Source organism: Zingiber officinale, chromosome 5A, assembly GCF_018446385.1.
Source record: "Zingiber officinale cultivar Zhangliang chromosome 5A, Zo_v1.1, whole genome shotgun sequence".
NCBI lineage: Eukaryota > Viridiplantae > Streptophyta > Magnoliopsida > Zingiberales > Zingiberaceae > Zingiber > Zingiber officinale.
In genome coordinates this window covers 93,309,258-93,326,702 of record NC_055994.1, presented here as the reverse complement: position 1 = coordinate 93,326,702, position 17,445 = coordinate 93,309,258, and the positions used below count along the sequence as shown (strand labels likewise).

Genomic DNA, 17,445 nt, shown 5'->3' with positions numbered 1-17,445 from the left:
GCGACAAATTTATAGATTCGTTGCATATTCTCCAACGAATTTGCAGATTCATTACAAATTTTGCAACAAATTTACATATTCGTTGCAAATTCTACATAAAAATCTAAATATTAGTCACAGAATCTACGACGAATATGAAAATTTGTCACAGAATCTAGCACTTGTCACGTCCCGGAGGAATCCCTGTCCTAAGAAATTTCGACAACAACTCTCTTGTACGGCGGACAATCTGAAACTTTCTACATATCCACATACCTCAGCCACATGCAGCTAGAATAATAGCAGAAATAAAATACAATATACAGACATTCCACACAGTTTATATAACAAGCAAACGGAAGAATAATACTCTGATTCGAAATCAACCCTACTCCACTACACTCGTAAAGCGCAAATCCGACAAACTCACCTCTTCTGCCGTCCAGGCAGACATGGAGTAAAATATATCCAAACCACAACAAAGTCCATCAACAATAAGAATCTATACAAGATCCATAAGTAAAACAATCTAAAACAAAACAAGTTCAAAACATAGTCTAATAAAGAAGAAAACTCAAAAGATCAATAAGTCCTTGTGGTCTGCAGGGGACTAGCAACTGGAACTCTCTCCTGACAGCATCAACCTGAAAAATAACAATAATGGAGGCGGGGTGAATCCAACACTCAGCAGGTACAACTGATATATAAAGTAGGGAAATAACACATAGCACTAATCATGCGTACAGTCTCCTGATATAAGAAAGATAGAAATGCATCTGAAGTAAACAGGAGAGAAACTGTACTAACCAGAACCTGGGTATAAGGACAAACAGTCCGAGTGGTATAGGAATCCTGTATGCATGTCAAACATAGGTATCCAAACAATATGCAGTATATAAATGCAACAAACACAAACACAAGCAATAAATGCATCATGCATATGATGCCAATGATGCGTCCTGGTCACCCCTGACACCAGTCGATCATCTCACACAATAGTGAGGTCGAGTGGATAGGGCTATGACAATCGTGCACTCTGTCGTCACTACTCCTGATGAGTGACCGAGTGGACGGGATGCTGTCGTAGTACACCTATCCTCCTACCCCAAATCATAAATGGGGGAGCGTAATGCTCTCAACTCCCGGTACACGATGACGGGGAAGAATCCCTGCCGGATAACACGTTATGTCACACTACCCATGAGCAGACCAACGGTGCCTAACAGAGTCCCTGCTGCAACACACTCTGCCTGAATCGACCACTAACCCATGAGTGGTGGTGTGTGCAGATCCATGTAACTGACGATATGCTCAACAATAATGGAGCGGACTATCGCACAACATGCAATCATGCAAATTGTGCATGACACTAACCACAAAATATCCTGACCTAATCTATATATATATATATATATATATAAGTGCATCATAGGTCAACGAATCAAATCGAAGGTACACAGAAGGTATAAAACCTAGGTCCTGAACATGGTGAAGCATGATATATCACTACCCCTATAAGCATGTATCAACAGGTAAGAAATATATGAGATGTAAAACAAGAAATCAATCAATCATGTAACAAGTATCAGGAAGTGATTAACCGGAACAAATAAGAACATAATTAATGCAACTTATTAAATTCACTACTATGTATATCAAATGACATAAGTCAAAAGTACCCGCCTCCGATAAAATGGTCCAAATCTGACTCCGAGATACTCATCTCGCGTCAAAGTCCTGTATCCAATAGATATACTATTATTTAGCTAAATTCTTATAAATAGCTAAATAAACTCTTTAACCCTAAATTAGGACAAAAACCCTAATTCAAAAACACATAAACCTAATCAACATGCACATAAGTAATTATGTATGTACCAATTCCTACCTAAATCAACATGTATCATAATCATGTTCCTTACCTAGATTCACATGATCATCTAACCAAATCCTCCAATTCGGAACATGATCTACAACAAGTATTCAAATACATCTAATCCTTATCTCACAACTCTAAAGCTTCTGTCAACAACACAATTGGAGATCGACTTGTCATTGCTAGCAACACAATAAATTGCTAACTCGTAGCCGTGTTTGTTGATCCACACCAGGACTGTGGCTGCCAACACAAATTGATTGCTATTGGAACAAAACAAACAAGCCAATTCAACAATTCATCAAGATCCTTGAACCTACAGAATTTCCAACCAAAACTAAACCTCACTGTGGATTTGATCAAGAGCAGAGACACTAGGGTAGCGACGTCGGTACTGTGCAGATGTGCGACGGTCGTGAACATAGGGAGGATAGTCGGCTCTCAACGGTGTGCGGCGGTGGAGTGGCCGGGCACAGAGAAGAATCGACGCGTTGCTGTGAACCCAAACATCTAGGGCACACGAGTTCGATGGCTGGTGGCAGGAACTCAGGCTGCCGGCGGTCGAAGGGATTCGGCTAGGGCAGAAGGGAGGCCGACGGTGTCTCGTTGGACCAGAGGAGGAGGAAGGAATCGGGAGGCAAAGGAGGGTTTCAGCTCGTGAAGGAGAAATGAAGAGGAAGATAGCCGGCGTCAGTGGGCAGAGATCAGACTCTCGGCGATGCTAGGGCACAGGCGACGACACCCGGCGTTGGGAAATCAGTGCCGACAGTGGCTCGGGTCAAGTGGAGACAACAACGATCGATGTTTGATTTCCCGGTGAAGATCTAGGGCTCGGGTTCGTCAGAGCGAAAGGAAACAAGCCTTCCTTGATCGACTGCTTTTGTACACGGGGAGGAAACAACCGGCGCCGAGCGGTTAGGGCACAGCAGTCGGGTCCGAGGGGAAGGCGTCGGGGATGGCTCGAGCTCGCGGGAGGGAAAAAGAAAACGGGAAGGAAAAATAAGGAAAAAAAAGAATTAAATATATAAACTTTTCCTCACTTAAATGGGGTAATCTAAACCGACTTTTCCGGACCCCGTTTTTTATCCCCGTCAACTCGTCCGTACGAACTCCGAAAAATTCTCAAAAAATTCCGAAAAATTCCCTTATTAATATTCGTCTATTTCCGGTATTTTACATTCTCCCCTACTAATAAAAATTTGGTTCCCAAATTTCGTTATCTACCATCAGCAAACACTACCAACAAGTAAAGCGTATAAATGTTGAACGGTAAATTAAATCACATACCTCAAGGGAAAAGATAGGGGTATCGAGCTCGGATAATATCCTCGAGCTCCCAAATAGCCTCCTCGTCCGAATAATGCTGACATCCAACTTTAACCAGCCGGATAGTCTTGTTCCACAACTAACACTCTTTCCGGTCCAGAATCCGTACCGAAACCTCCTCATATGTAATGTCAGGCTGAACTAGAATTGAGATATCTGTCAGCACATGCGTCGGATCAGGTACGTATCTCCTCAGCATAAATACGTGGAATACATCGTGCACGCCTGCCAGAGACGGTGGTAGTGCCAGTCGATAAGCTACCGCTCCGATCCTCTCCAAGATCTCGAAAAGACCAATGTACCACGGAACTAGCTTACCTCTGAGGTCAAATCTCTTCACCCCTTTCGTGGGTGAAACTCGTAGAAATATATGATCACCAACAGAGAACTCTAGTGGTCTGCGTCTCCGATCAGCATAACTCTTCTGGCGGTCCTGCGCCTCTGACATTCTCCGTCTGATAATACGAACCAACTCTGCATCCTGCTGAGCTCTATGAGATCCCAACAACTAGGTCTCTCCAACCTCATCCTAGAGGACGGGTGCCCGATAAAGTCTACCATACAACGCATCAAACGATGTCATCTGGATAGCCGAATGAAAGCTATCGTTGTAAGCAAACTCTACTAACAGCAGATGGTCCTCCCAACTGCCTCCGAAATCCATAACACATGACCTCAATAGGTCCTCCAAAGTCTGAATGGTCCGCTCTGACTGTCCACCTTATCTGTGGATGAAAGGCTGTAATGAAACGTAACTGTGTGCCTAAGGCCTGCTGCAGACTCTGCCAGAAACGAGACGTAAACCGTGGATCTCTATTCGAAATGATACTCAAAGGAACACCATGTAGTCTGATGATCTCTCGACAATACAGATCTGCCAATCGATCCAGGGGATCAGTTCTCCGAATCGCTAAGAAGTGCGCAGATTTGATTAACCGATAAATGATTACCCAAATCGCGTCATGGCCTTGTCGTGTCCTTGGCAACCCTACCACAAAGTCCATGGTAATGTGATCCAACTTCCACTCAGGAATAGGAATCCGCTGAAGTAATCCTGCAAGTCTCTGATGCTCTGCCTTCACTTGTTGATAAACAAGACATCTAGCTACGAAATTCGCGATGTCTTTCTTCATGTCATTCCACCAATATGAACGCCTCAAATCTCGATACATACGGGTCCCGCTTGGATGGATCACAAATCGAGAACGATGAGCCTCTTGAAGTAGCTCCTGTAAAATCGGATGAGACTGAGGTATGTAGAATCTGCCTCGGAAGTATATAATATCCTCCTCGTCTCGTGTAAACTCGGTCTGCTGCCCAGAAGCTATCTGACCGCTAATGAACTGCAAATGTTGATCACCAGCCTGTGCCTCTCGGATCCTCGTCCTAATCGACGACTGAGTAACCATGGTAATAAGAATACCCTACTCTGTCGATCCCTGCTCCTCAAGATCTAACTCAGAAAAACCCTGAATCAAGTTCGTGACTGAAGTCCGGTGGCAAGCTAAAGTCCCTCTGGACCTCCTGCTGAGTGCATCGGCAACCACATTAGCTTTCCCCGGGTGGTAGCTAATGGTACAATCGTAGTCCTTCAAGAACTCCATCCATTTCCTCTGTCGGAGATTAAGCTCCTTCTGAGTGAAAATATATTTGACTCTTATGATTAGTGAGAATCTCAAATATAATACCGTATAAATGATGTCATCAAAGCTTCAGAGCAAAGATGATGCTAGCTAACTCCAGATTATGAACTGGATAGTTCTTCTCATGTTCTTTCAGCTGACGAGAAATATAAGAGACTACTCTGCCGTGCTATATCAGAACAGCGCCCAAACCCTGAAGAGACGCGTCGATGTAGAGTACAAATCCATCCTCTCCAGAAGATAAAACCAAAACTGGAGCCAACACTAATCTCCGCTTCAGCTCCTGAAAGTTGATCTCGCAATTCTCAGACTACATAAACTTCACGTCTTTCCTAGTAAGGCGTGTCAGCGGCATAACAATACGTGAGAAACTCTCGATGAAACGTCGGTAATATCCGGCCAGTCCTAGAAAACTACGGATCTTCTGAACTGACTTCGGCTGCTCCCAACTGGTGACAGCCTCAATCTTCTGAGGATCAACTGAAATACCTCTGCTAGAAACCACGTGTCCCAGAAAATCGACTGAGGATAACCAGAATGCACACTTGCTGAACTTCGCATACAGCTGATGTCGTCTAAGAGTCTCCAAGACTATACGAAGATGATATGCATGCTCCTCCTCGGAATGCGAGTAGACCAATATGTCATCAATGAAAACGATAACAAACTGGTCCAGATACTCCAGAAAGATGCGGTTTAACAAGTCCAAAACATCGTTGAAGCATTGGTAAGCCCAAATGACATTACCAAAAACTCATAATGACCGTATCTGGTACGAAAAGCTGCCTTCTGAATGTCTGAGTCTCTGACTCTCAGCTGATGATATCCGGATCACAGATCAATTTTAGAATACACTGATGTACCTCTGAGCTGATCAAACAAATCCTCAATTCATGATAATGGATATTTATTTCTGATGGTCACTACATTCAGCTGTCTGTAATCAATACATAACCTCATAGTGCCGTCTTTTTTCTTGACAAATAATACCAGAAAACCTCATGGAAAAACACTAAGGCGAATGAATCCCCTGTCTAAAAGCTCCTGGAGTTAAACTTTCAACTCGTTCAACTCTTTTGGTGCCATACGATACAGAGCTTTCAATGTCGATGCGGTTCCCGGAATTAGCTCAATAGCGAACTCCACTGCCCTTCTGGGAGACAAACCAAGTAGCTCCCCTGGATATACATCCGGGTACTCACGAACCACAAAAACGTCGAAGAGCTGCGAACTACTGCTATCTTCAGTATTAATCAGAGATAATAGGAAATCATGACAGCCGTGAGACAGCAGCTTCTGCGCCTGAATCGCTGAAATAATCGAGATGTCGTCATCTCTGATGCCAGTGAAACTCCACGAGGGTTGATTCGGAGATCGAAAGGTGATCATTCTCGTCTGACAATCAACGATAGCATGATATACTGACAGCCAATCCATGCCAAGTATGATATCAAACTCGACCATCTCCAATACTAAAAGATCTACCGTAAGTATCATGTTCCCAAAGTCTAACGAACAACCTCTGACCTCCTGAGTGACGTCTAAAGTATCACCGGACGGTAGGGAGACGGTCAATCACTGCAGTCTAAAAGTAGGTAATCTACCAATCTCCCGCATAAAAGTACGAAATATAAAAGAGTGCGAGCTACCAGTATCAATCAATATATCAGCAGAAAATGTATAAATGGAAATCATACCACGGAAAATGGATCCGTCGACTCGCTGCGCATCATCTCTAGTAATCGCATGTACACGTCCAGTCTCTGGCGGAGAAGGAGGTGGTAACGCTGCCAGCGACTGCTGCGGCTGGGCAGAAACCTGCCACTGAGGCGGTGCTGGATAATGTGCCAGATGAGACTGAGAGGACGATGACTGATACTGTGCCGATGACTGAGACTGAGTCTGGTACTGGCCTAGAGGCTGAGGCTGCATCTGATATTGCCCCTGCATCGGATAATAAGGTCCTGAAACAGAACTCTGGAGTGTTATGGAAGCACTGGAGTACTCCTGTCCAAACATGCCAAATGCTGCTGCTGCAAGTGAAGCTATCCTCTGCTGACGATGTGAAGATTAGGTTTCTGCCCTCCTCGATATGCCCCTGACTGATTAGACTGCCCCCTCTGATCTGACCCTCCGGAAGCCGTGTGCTGAGCCTTCAGCTGACAATCTCGGCTCTGGTGCCCAGGCAATTTGCAATAAAAACAAACTGACTGTCCAGAGAACAAGCTGAGGTGAAATGATCTCTGGACCCACATCTGAAACAGTAAGGGAAACTAGTTCCTATAATTAGTTGTAGATTTGAAATTTTTTATATATAAATTTAAACTTTTCATGACCAGTTGAAGTACTTAAAGAATTCAGAATTAGATGAAACTAGTTCCTATAGATTCCTATAAATCCATTGATTTTATATGTATCCTCAACCACTAACTCCACTGAAATTTTTTTACATCGAAGATGTCTGACATCGTTATTTACCTTCATAAAATCAATATATTTGATCAAATTGATATTTGAGGTCATCTATATCATCATGAGATTTATAAGAACCTATAAGAACTAGTTTAATCTCATTTCGTGTTCTTTATGTACCTCAATCGATTTCAGAAATCTTCTTTTTTAAAAAAAAATAATATTTATATCTACGAGGAATTTCAAAATTCGTGGCAGAATCTGTGATGAATTTTGAAATTCATCGTAGAATCTCTGATAAATTTTGAAATTCATTATAGATTTGCGACGAATTTTAAAATTCATCACAAATTTAAGATTTTTTTATATATAAATTTAAATTTTCTATGATCGGTTGAGGTACCTAGAGAGCTCGAAATGTGATAAAACCATTTCTTATGGGTTTCTATAAATTCACTGATTTTATACACATCCTCAACCACTTATTTCACCCCACCGGTCATTTTTTTACCTCGAAGATGTCCAAAAAATATTATTCATCTTCATAAAATAAATAATACCAATATATTGGGTTAAATTGATATTTGAGAGCATATAATCATGAAATTTATAGAAACTCATAAAAACTTATTTTATCTCATTCCGAGTTCATAGGTACTTCAACTGATTTCAGAAAGTTTTTTTTTTTAAATAATATTATAATTTACGATGAATTTTGAAATTCATCAAACAAATTTTGAAATTCATCACAAAATCTACGACGAATTTCAAAATTCATCACAGATTTAAAATTATATATATATATATATATATATATATATATATATATATATATATATATATATATATATATATATATATACTTGAAATTCCTGAGGATGTTAGGAAAAAAAGGATTTTTTGCGACGAATACTAAATTCATCACAAAAAAAATGCGACAAATTTAGGATTTGTCATGATTTTTGCAACGAATTTGTTAATTCGTCGCTAATTTTCAATAAAATTTTCAACAAGTTAATCTTCGACAAGTTAGTTTTTTGTCGCAAAAGTTATCACAAATTTGGGCTGAATAATTTTTGTCACTAAATTAAGTGAAAATAGATTGAACAAGGAGGCAGGACAAAATAGAATAGTTGATGAATTTCAAGGTACTGCATAAACAAATTGGAGAGAAAATAAAGTTGCATGTAAATGAAGATTTTGATATTAAAAACACCCCTAATAAACCGTAATTGAGATATAACATAAAATATATTTTACTTACCTATCTTTCCAATACCTCCCATGCCAAACGCAAAAGCACCAGAATGTTTTTGTTTTCTTCTTCCTGTAGTTCCATGGATAAACCAAATCATACAGGACTTATCCTCATTTCTTCGGCCAAGCTGGAACATCTCACTCCACAAGAAAGTTTGCTACCTGTAAAAATCAATCATTCTGTGCTTCAACTCCGGTTTCCAACAGCAGAGTCGCAGATCGCCACTAACGAGTCAAGGAGAAAGAGCGTCAAGGAGAAAGAGACAGAAAGAAGAGTAGCGACCGTTTCTTTTGGATCGTCGCTCAGGTGAAGCACGAGGCTTAGACTCCAGTAGCAAAGGATATTAAAAACACCACTCCCGCTGCCGTTTTCTGGGCGATAAATGCAGTTGAGCGATGGAGGAAAGGATGCGATCGGAATGGGAACAAGATAGGGTTTGGAGAGCGATGGAGGGCCTGGTGGCGTTGTGAAATGGTGAAGGTAGGGATTGATAGCAAATTGCAAGTTGACGGATATCGGATTTAACAACAAACAGAAGATAGGTGACGGTGAAGGCTCAAGGACGGCAGCAAGGAGCGTGAGCGGCGGCGGGAGTTTGAGGGTGAGAAAAGGTGGGATTCGGAAGATTAGGTTTAGGGTTGGACATATATAAAGAGGAAGAGAAGCAGTCCATTGGAGAGAGGAAAAGGTTCGCCCGTGACCTTCTTCTTTTACGAAAAAGTTCAACAAATTTCAAAAATTATAACACGTTATATAATTAACACTTCTTTTTTAAGTTCCAAAAACAGAATCACACGAAGCCGTTCATCTTCAACGGGTGTGATTCCATCCGTGGAGCTACAAAGATAAAGCACGGATAAGAAGATAGAATCACAGTTGACCTATTTCATTTGAGCATTTCCGTTGAGGAGGGACAGCTTCCGTGTTATGTTATCTTTAGCTTTAAAAAACTCTGAATAATTGGAGTTATTATGGTGCGTATTAAATATTTAGTTTTGTGTACTGATTAATTTTATAAAAAAATTATCCATTATTAGCATAAATTGATAGTCTACCCATGACCGTCTGCTTTAAAATCCCTTGCAATAAATTATAGTTAAGTTTCAATCCTGAGATTCATGTTTGGAGGTCTAATCTTATATGACAAAAAGTAATTTGCTCGTCCTTAGTGTGTCACTATCAACTCATCTATAAGTCAACACGGAGGAGGTAAATCACGGATGACTACTAGCTATTAACGCAAGTGGTCAAGACATAGGAAAGGTCATGCTCGGACGCATCGAGTTTTGATCTCAAGATCTCATATGACAACACCCTATATTTTAACCACCCCACCACCTGAGGAAATACGTTTAAAGGTCTAATCTTAGCACCATAACTACAAGTGTCATTTTTGTGTACTTTGAATCTTATTAATTTGATGGTGCTTAAAGCATAAGTTGTAATTCGTCAGTATAGAGATGATTTTTTTCCTCAACTTTATTGAGATTTCAACTCTTATCCTACAATAGTAACTCTCTAATTTATTAAGAATATTTATCAGATTGTTAATTTATGTATATGCACTGGTAATAATCTCTTGCCAATTTTTGTACCATGCTACTTTAGTTTCACAGAATATTGATCTCTCATCTTCATTCAGGTAGCACCATTTATTAACTACTATGCACAACTGGATGAGCACATATTCCCATTAAGTTTTTCACCTTTGTTGAGTTCAGCTATTATGTTTTTGGTTGCCATAATCTATCATAAATAAACATATTATTTAGTATTCAGTGTATATTATATGTATACAATTTATGATTGACTTAATATTACTTTGAGTTGGTTTACAAAATCAAGTGACAATTATGTTTTCACTCATCATCCGTATGACCAATCAAATTAATATTAATCAATTCTATTACATACATCCCAACAAATGAACTAATCATTTATAATATCATGAATTCTTTAATTAAATGAAATAATCATTTAATATATCATGATTTCTTTAATTAAATGAACTAATCATTTAATACATCATGAACTAATTATGCATCATGTCAAGCAAACAACATAAATAAATGAACATATCATTAATATAAAATTATGCTGCATATTGTTAACATATAACTAACTGACATGAATGAAATGGACTAACTATTGTTCATACCAAACGACAATAAAAATAACAGAACTCTAATAAATTAGATAGGCAACTACCACTCCCACTAGGACAGACATTAGTGACAGACATTAGTGCAGTGGCTAAAATAATCCCTCTCAGCTTGGACTTATTTGGGATAATCTCAGGTACGACAGTTTCAAGATTCTCTATTGGATCCACAATTGGATCCTCTTCTAGTTCCTTCTCGATCATTTCCGGGTCCTCTTCAAACTCTTCCGGATCCTCTTCAGTCATATGGTGAAGCAGTTCTTCACATAATACAGAATATGTGACGTACCCTTGATGACACCCCAAATATAGTCTGCTATCATCCTTGGATTTTCTGGCAATGAACGCATCAAAGCCCATATCCTATAACTATCCAGAACTGGAAACTCTTCTCGCTCAAGTTTCCAAAACAAATTATCAAGCCGTCCAATGTGTCCGTCGACTCCATAAGTAGAATTATACTCTATCTCCTGAATCTCCTCCCTGAGCTGATTTCGTCGCACTTCGCGACGAGTCAATGTGGTAATCGTCCATGCCATCTGAAAAATTGAAAATAAATAACTCAGTACAAAACCGACTAACCAGTACAAAACCGGCTTATTTCAATTTATACAGACATAGTACCAACATAATAAATCAAGAAAAATAAATCTTCTCAATTTTCAGGAGTTAAGTCGACAATTAAAACTACTCTAATTGGTCAGACCCATTGGATCGGTTGATTAGGGATCCAGATCCTAAGCTCGGTCCATTGTCCTTAATTAGAACTAATCTAATTGGACAGGGATTTTTGTACCTATGTTCTGTTACTGTTTGATCTAAGTCCATTTCTACCAATTTTAGACTTATTGATCAAACTCAGGTCCGTTTGATCAAACCAATGTCCATTGGTTTAAGTCTAACCAATTAGAACAAATCTAATTGTTTTGATCAAATATGACCTAATAGAATAAATCTGGTCATTTGATCATATTTGATCCAAGTCCAATTAATCAACCCAAATTGATTTTGAGTTTGGATAAAATTGGTTCAATTAAACCAACTAATGATTTATACTTGAATCTGGTCTAAATGTACCAAAATTACTCTAGACTATTGGTGAATTAATTGAACTCAATTTTCAATTAATTAACACATGCAAACAGATTTAATTGCATTAAATAAAATTAACTAAACATGCAGGTACGTATTTAAACCATACATGAATTAATGTGAAATTTTAAATTATTTCATGCAATTTAATCCTATTTCCTTCCACCTCATTCTGTGAACATATCACAGTTCGTTTTTTAATTTGAAAAGTCAAAAACAGAAACTTTGATATTTTATCTTTTCCGTTTTTTTTTATGTTGCACGATTCCATGTTGCACGCTGCATGCTGCAGATTGCACGCCGACCATGCTGATGTAGCCAGCCTCACAGCGACAAACGCTGGGCAGAAACTGCAAGATGCCACCTCGATCTTCTGCACGCACGCTGCGCACGTCATGCACACTGTGCACGCCACCTTATCCGCGACGAACACGAATTGCAGAGGTGTCCATGAGCACTCCGCCGGCCATCCACCATCGGAGACAAACTCCGTGGATGTTCCTCGAGGCATACGGTGTCACAATTTCACTCGGCTATGACAAAACTAGAGGGAGACAAACTCCGTTCAGGGCAGCGATAATAATCGCTGATCACGACTCAGTCATGATTTCACCCAGCAAAAATGAACAGAACCAAGCCATAATTTTGATTCAATGAAGAGGTAAGGTTTTAGGATTTATCATGCATTTAGAACGAACTACGCGCTCTGATACCAATGTAGATAAATTCTAAATGCATGAAACAGGAATTAAATTAAAGCGGTAAAAACTTACAGCGATCTCCCGTAGATCCGCAATCGGCAATGGCGAAAACTCGCTGTCGAAAGAGCGATCACAAGATCGGAAAGCCCTCCGCAATTCCACAAACCAAATCACACCGTCTTACCTCTTACTCTTGTCTCCAACACTCTAACGATCATTGGACGCACCCCCTTTATATAAGAAAATAAGCCAGGGACATAATGGACTTTTCCATTATGAGTAGTGGGGAACATGGGTCATGTTTTCACATCCCACTCTCCCCATTTTCAACATATTCCACACAACACACCATACAATAGTTCATGTATCATTTATACAATTACTTTTTCCGTATTGACCTAAGAACAAATTGACAGGAGTACTAAGATGAAAAATCATCTTTTGCTACATGTATCATTTATACAAATACAAAACCCTACATAAAAAAGAACTTTACAATTCACACTTAAAATACCAACAGTTTCAAACGAAATCAATTGGTCAAACTCTAAAAGCGAACAAGTTTTCCTCGCCACAGAGAAAAGATTGATGTTAATTGCAGGGATTCAAAGCTTGATAATCAGGCAAACAGAATTCACATCCTGTGTGGAGTTTGAGTTTGCATGGTCAAAGAAAAGAAAGAAAGAAGAAGCACACTAGTTTGTCTTGTCATCCTCAGCGCAAAAATCATCCAGTACAAGGACTGAGGACAAGGGGCAGAAGGTCAGGTAAAACACAAACGGTATATGTATAATACTTGTCTATTTCTTATAAAAAAAAATTGTATTGGTCCAATCGCCCACTAATTAGTAACAAATAAAAATTCAATTAAATTGAATTAACGGACGGAGTTTATCAAATTTAAAAGTTATGTTCGATTATTTCAAAAATACAATTTTTTTTAAAAAAATATTAATTATTTTGAATAATTGATTAATATTTGGTTTTAAAATTCATAATTTGATTAAATCAAATAAATTAATATTATCAACCAAACTGAATCAGAACCATCTAGGTACTGAGTTTCAAAAATATATCAAATTTTTTTATATTTTCTCCAACCCTAGTCATTGAGTGGTATGAGGCATACTCCAGGTTCTTAGAAATGCACCATAAGTATTCTTTAAAATCCTAGCAAGCACCCTTCAACTCTAGTTTAATTTCAATCAAATCAATAATCTTCTTTATCATGTGAATTATGTTGACCATATTCCCAATAATTATCATAGCATACCTAAATTAAATTTGAAAGCATAACCTTGATATTATAGTAAATCTAAAATACTGAAAATGTTGAACATTAGGTTTTGTATAATATTATGACAGACAATTTTGAAAATCAGAAATCTATGCAACAAAAATTATAAAGTTACATCTATACACTAAAAATGAATTATCAAACAATAAAACTTAATTATCCAATAAAATTTAAAAAGACGAATTCGCTGTCTTGAAAAAATATTATTTTTCTTTTTACTGTTTCATTTTTTTCATAAAATTTAATGGTTTAAAATTTCTAACCGTATCAAAGTTTTGGTGAATAGAACAATAATATGATTTCCATAACTTATAGTACTCCTAAGAATTAGTTATCTCATACCAACATATAAACAAAAGAAAAAGGAGAAATAATAACATTTACCACCAGACAAATATATTTTGACTATCAAAATGATACTGATTAACACAATATTTTATTTGCAGTGTAAATTATTTTATGTTTAGACATAGCATGACTTGTATATTTAGATATAGGACTTGCCAACCATATTTTAACCCATCATAAAAGTAAGATATTAAAAAAAGTATACAATAACTAAAGACAAGGCTAAAAACACATTATGCAAAATAATTAATTTCACAATGAAAAAAAAAACTAAATTTGTAAAATCAAACTAGTATAATATTTTAGGGAACTCTAGAACATTAAATTTGTAAAGTATGTTAATGTAATCAAGTATGCTTACAAAACTAATATCTATCTAATATTTACATACTAATTATGAGTATCAAATACATGGATTAATCTAACTATTTCGGTCAAGTACACCAATATAATAACACTCATGCAATTGACTATCATATTCTATTTTTCTTTGAATTGTTCCAGAATACGTGCACAGCTGAACAAAGTAAAATAAATTATGTTTCAAAACATCTTATGGGATTTTTCAATATCTCCATAGTTGCGTCCCTGACAACTTTCAATGTCTCCATAGCTGCGCGCATTTCACTCACACTGATAGTGATTGGCGGAGGTGGCAGGTAAGCAACTAGTGGCGCGCATATAGTCTCGACTAGTAAGACGGATAGAGAGGGTGTTCGGTCAGAAGAAAGTGAAGTAGGTAAGACAACCTCTCTCTCAGTGACTATTGAAGAAGAAGTTTCGCCCCACTCAGAGGGAAGTTGAGAAGTTGATGGAGCATAAGGCATATGGCTGAAGTTGTCGAGTGGGAAGAAGCCTCCGTCCAGTGCCTCTTGCGGCGTTAGATTTGTTAGGACCGAAAAGTAGCTAGAGGGGGGTGGGGGGTGAATAGCTTCGCGTGTGCTCGTCGTGCTTCGTTGTTTGTTTCTTCAAAGTGATGCGCAGCGGAATACAAAGAAACAAACTACAACAATGCTAACAATAGGATTTTACTTGGTATCTACCTCACAAGAGGTGACTAGTCCAAGGATCCACGCACACACACACACCTCCACTAATAAACACTCCTTTTCGGTAACTATCGAAGGCGGAGAAGCCCTACAAGACTCTCAATACAAGTAGAAGAAAGGGTAGTAAAGAATAAGCAAAAGCTTACAAGAGATGCAGTAAAAACCCTAGCTTCTTCTTCTTCTCGTTGCAACTCGCCTCTTGACTTGGATGAACCTCCAAGAACCTTCAAGAACTGGCGGTGAGGAACTTAGAGAGTGCTGGGGAGGAGTTGTGATGAATCTGGAATGAATCGGTGAAGAGATGCCGCAGCCATCGCACGCCTGCAGCTCAAATACGACGCAACGGTTGGATCCCGATCGATTCAATTATTCCCAATCGATCGGGGAGGCTTTGGATCGATCCACGGATCGATCCAGAGCGCCTCTGTGCTCTGGAAAAACGTCTGGATCGATCCACGGATCGATCCAGCGCTTATCGCGCGAAGCAGCAGCGTCCCAATCGATCCACTGATCGATTGGGACCTCTGGATCGATCCACCGATCGATCCAGAGGGGTTCTGTTCGCGGGGACTCACCGGATCGATCGACCGATCGATCCAGATCTTCTGAGCTATTATTTATAATTTATAAGGAACTGATAACATGATCTTTTGTGTGGCACCACACACTATGTTATCTACAATGTAAATTAAATGGACAACTGCATTGAAATATATATAAATATAAAATGCAGACATTTGATCAACGTGATTCTCAATTCAAAATATCTCAAAAACAGATGTTCATACAAAAGCTAGGCTTATAATATACATTCCAACAATAGGAACTGGTTTCATCTCATTCCGAGCTCTCTAGATAGCTCAATCTATTTCGAAAAGGTTTTTTTTTTTTAAATAATATTTACAATCTGCGACGAATTTTAAAATTCATCGCAAATTTGAGTTTTTATATATATAAATTTAAATTTTTCATGGCCGATTGTGGTACCTAGAGAGTTCGGAATGAGATGAAACCAGTTCCTATAAGTTTTTATAAATCCACTGATTTTATAAATGTCCTCAACCACTTATTTTACCCGACTGGTGATTTTTTTTACCTCGAAAATGTCTAAAAAACATTATTCGCCTTCATAAAATCAATAATATTAATATATTGAGTCAAATTGATATTTGAGGGTATTTATATAATCATAGGATTTATAGAAACTCATAGAAACTAGTTTTATCTCATTCTGAGCTCTCTAGGTTCCTGAACCGGTTTCAAAAAAAAATCTTTTTTAAAAAATAATATTTACAATCTGCAACAGATTTTGAAATTTGTCGTAGATCTGCGACAAATTTCAAAATTCATCGTAGATCTACGATGAATTTCAAAATTCATCGCAAATTTAATTTTTTTTATATAAATTTGAACTTTCTGAGGGTAGTTGAGGTACCTAGAGAACTCGAAATGAGATGAAACCAGTTCCTATGGGTTTTTATAAATCCTTTGATTTTTTAAGCATCCTCAACTACTAATTGTACCCCACTGGTGATTTTTTTACCTCAAAGATGTCTGTAAACCATTATTCGCCTTCATAAAATCAATAATCTCAATATATTGGGTTGAATTAATATTTGAGGACATCTATATGATCAGGAAATTTATAGAAACTCATAAAAATGGTTTCATCTTATTCCGAGTTCTCTAGGTACCTCAACCGTCAATGGATATTTCAAAATAAGTGTAACTTATTAATCTACATTTTTCTATAGAAATTTAACTAAGTCTTACGTGCTCATAATTGATTTAGCAATTAGGATTAAATATATTTGGTCAAATTGATATTTGAGGACATTTATATGATCATGGGATTTAAAGGAATCCATAGGAACTCGTTTCATCTCATTCCAAGTTCTCTAAGTAACTCAATCGATTTCAAAAAGTTCCTTTTTTTTTAAAAAAAAATAACATTTACAATCTGCAACGAATTTTGAAATTCGTTGCAGATTTGAAATTTTTTATATATAAATTTAAACTTTTCAGGACCGGTTGAAGTACTTAAAGAATTCGGAATAAGATGAAACTAGTTAATATAGATTTCTATAAATCCACTGATTTTATACGTATCCTCAACCACTTACTCCACTGGGAATTTTTTTTACCTCGAAGATGTCTGACATCGTTATTTATCTTCATAAAATCAATAATATCAATATATTTGGTCAAATTGATATTTGAGGTCATCTATATGATAATGGGATTTATAAAACATATAGGAACTAGTTTAACCTCATTCCGAGCTCTTTATGTACCTCAATCAA

General features: G+C 37.9%; 1 long non-coding RNA gene across 3 annotated transcripts; it reads right to left on the bottom strand.

Moving 5' to 3' along the window:
• Positions 1-324: 324 nt before the first annotated feature.
• LOC121981009 lies at positions 325-9,212 on the bottom strand. 3 transcript variants are annotated; one of them, XR_006111722.1, is made up of 3 exons: positions 8,501-9,151; positions 6,522-7,097; positions 325-623 (listed from the first exon to the last, which is right to left on the bottom strand). It is a non-coding gene; the product is annotated as an uncharacterized LOC121981009 (long non-coding RNA). The 3 variants fall into 3 exon arrangements; XR_006111720.1 differs by having other exon boundaries at positions 6,522-7,079; positions 8,501-9,149; XR_006111721.1 differs by lacking the exon at positions 6,522-7,097 and having other exon boundaries at positions 8,501-9,212.
• Between the last annotated feature and the right edge of the window lie 8,233 nt (positions 9,213-17,445).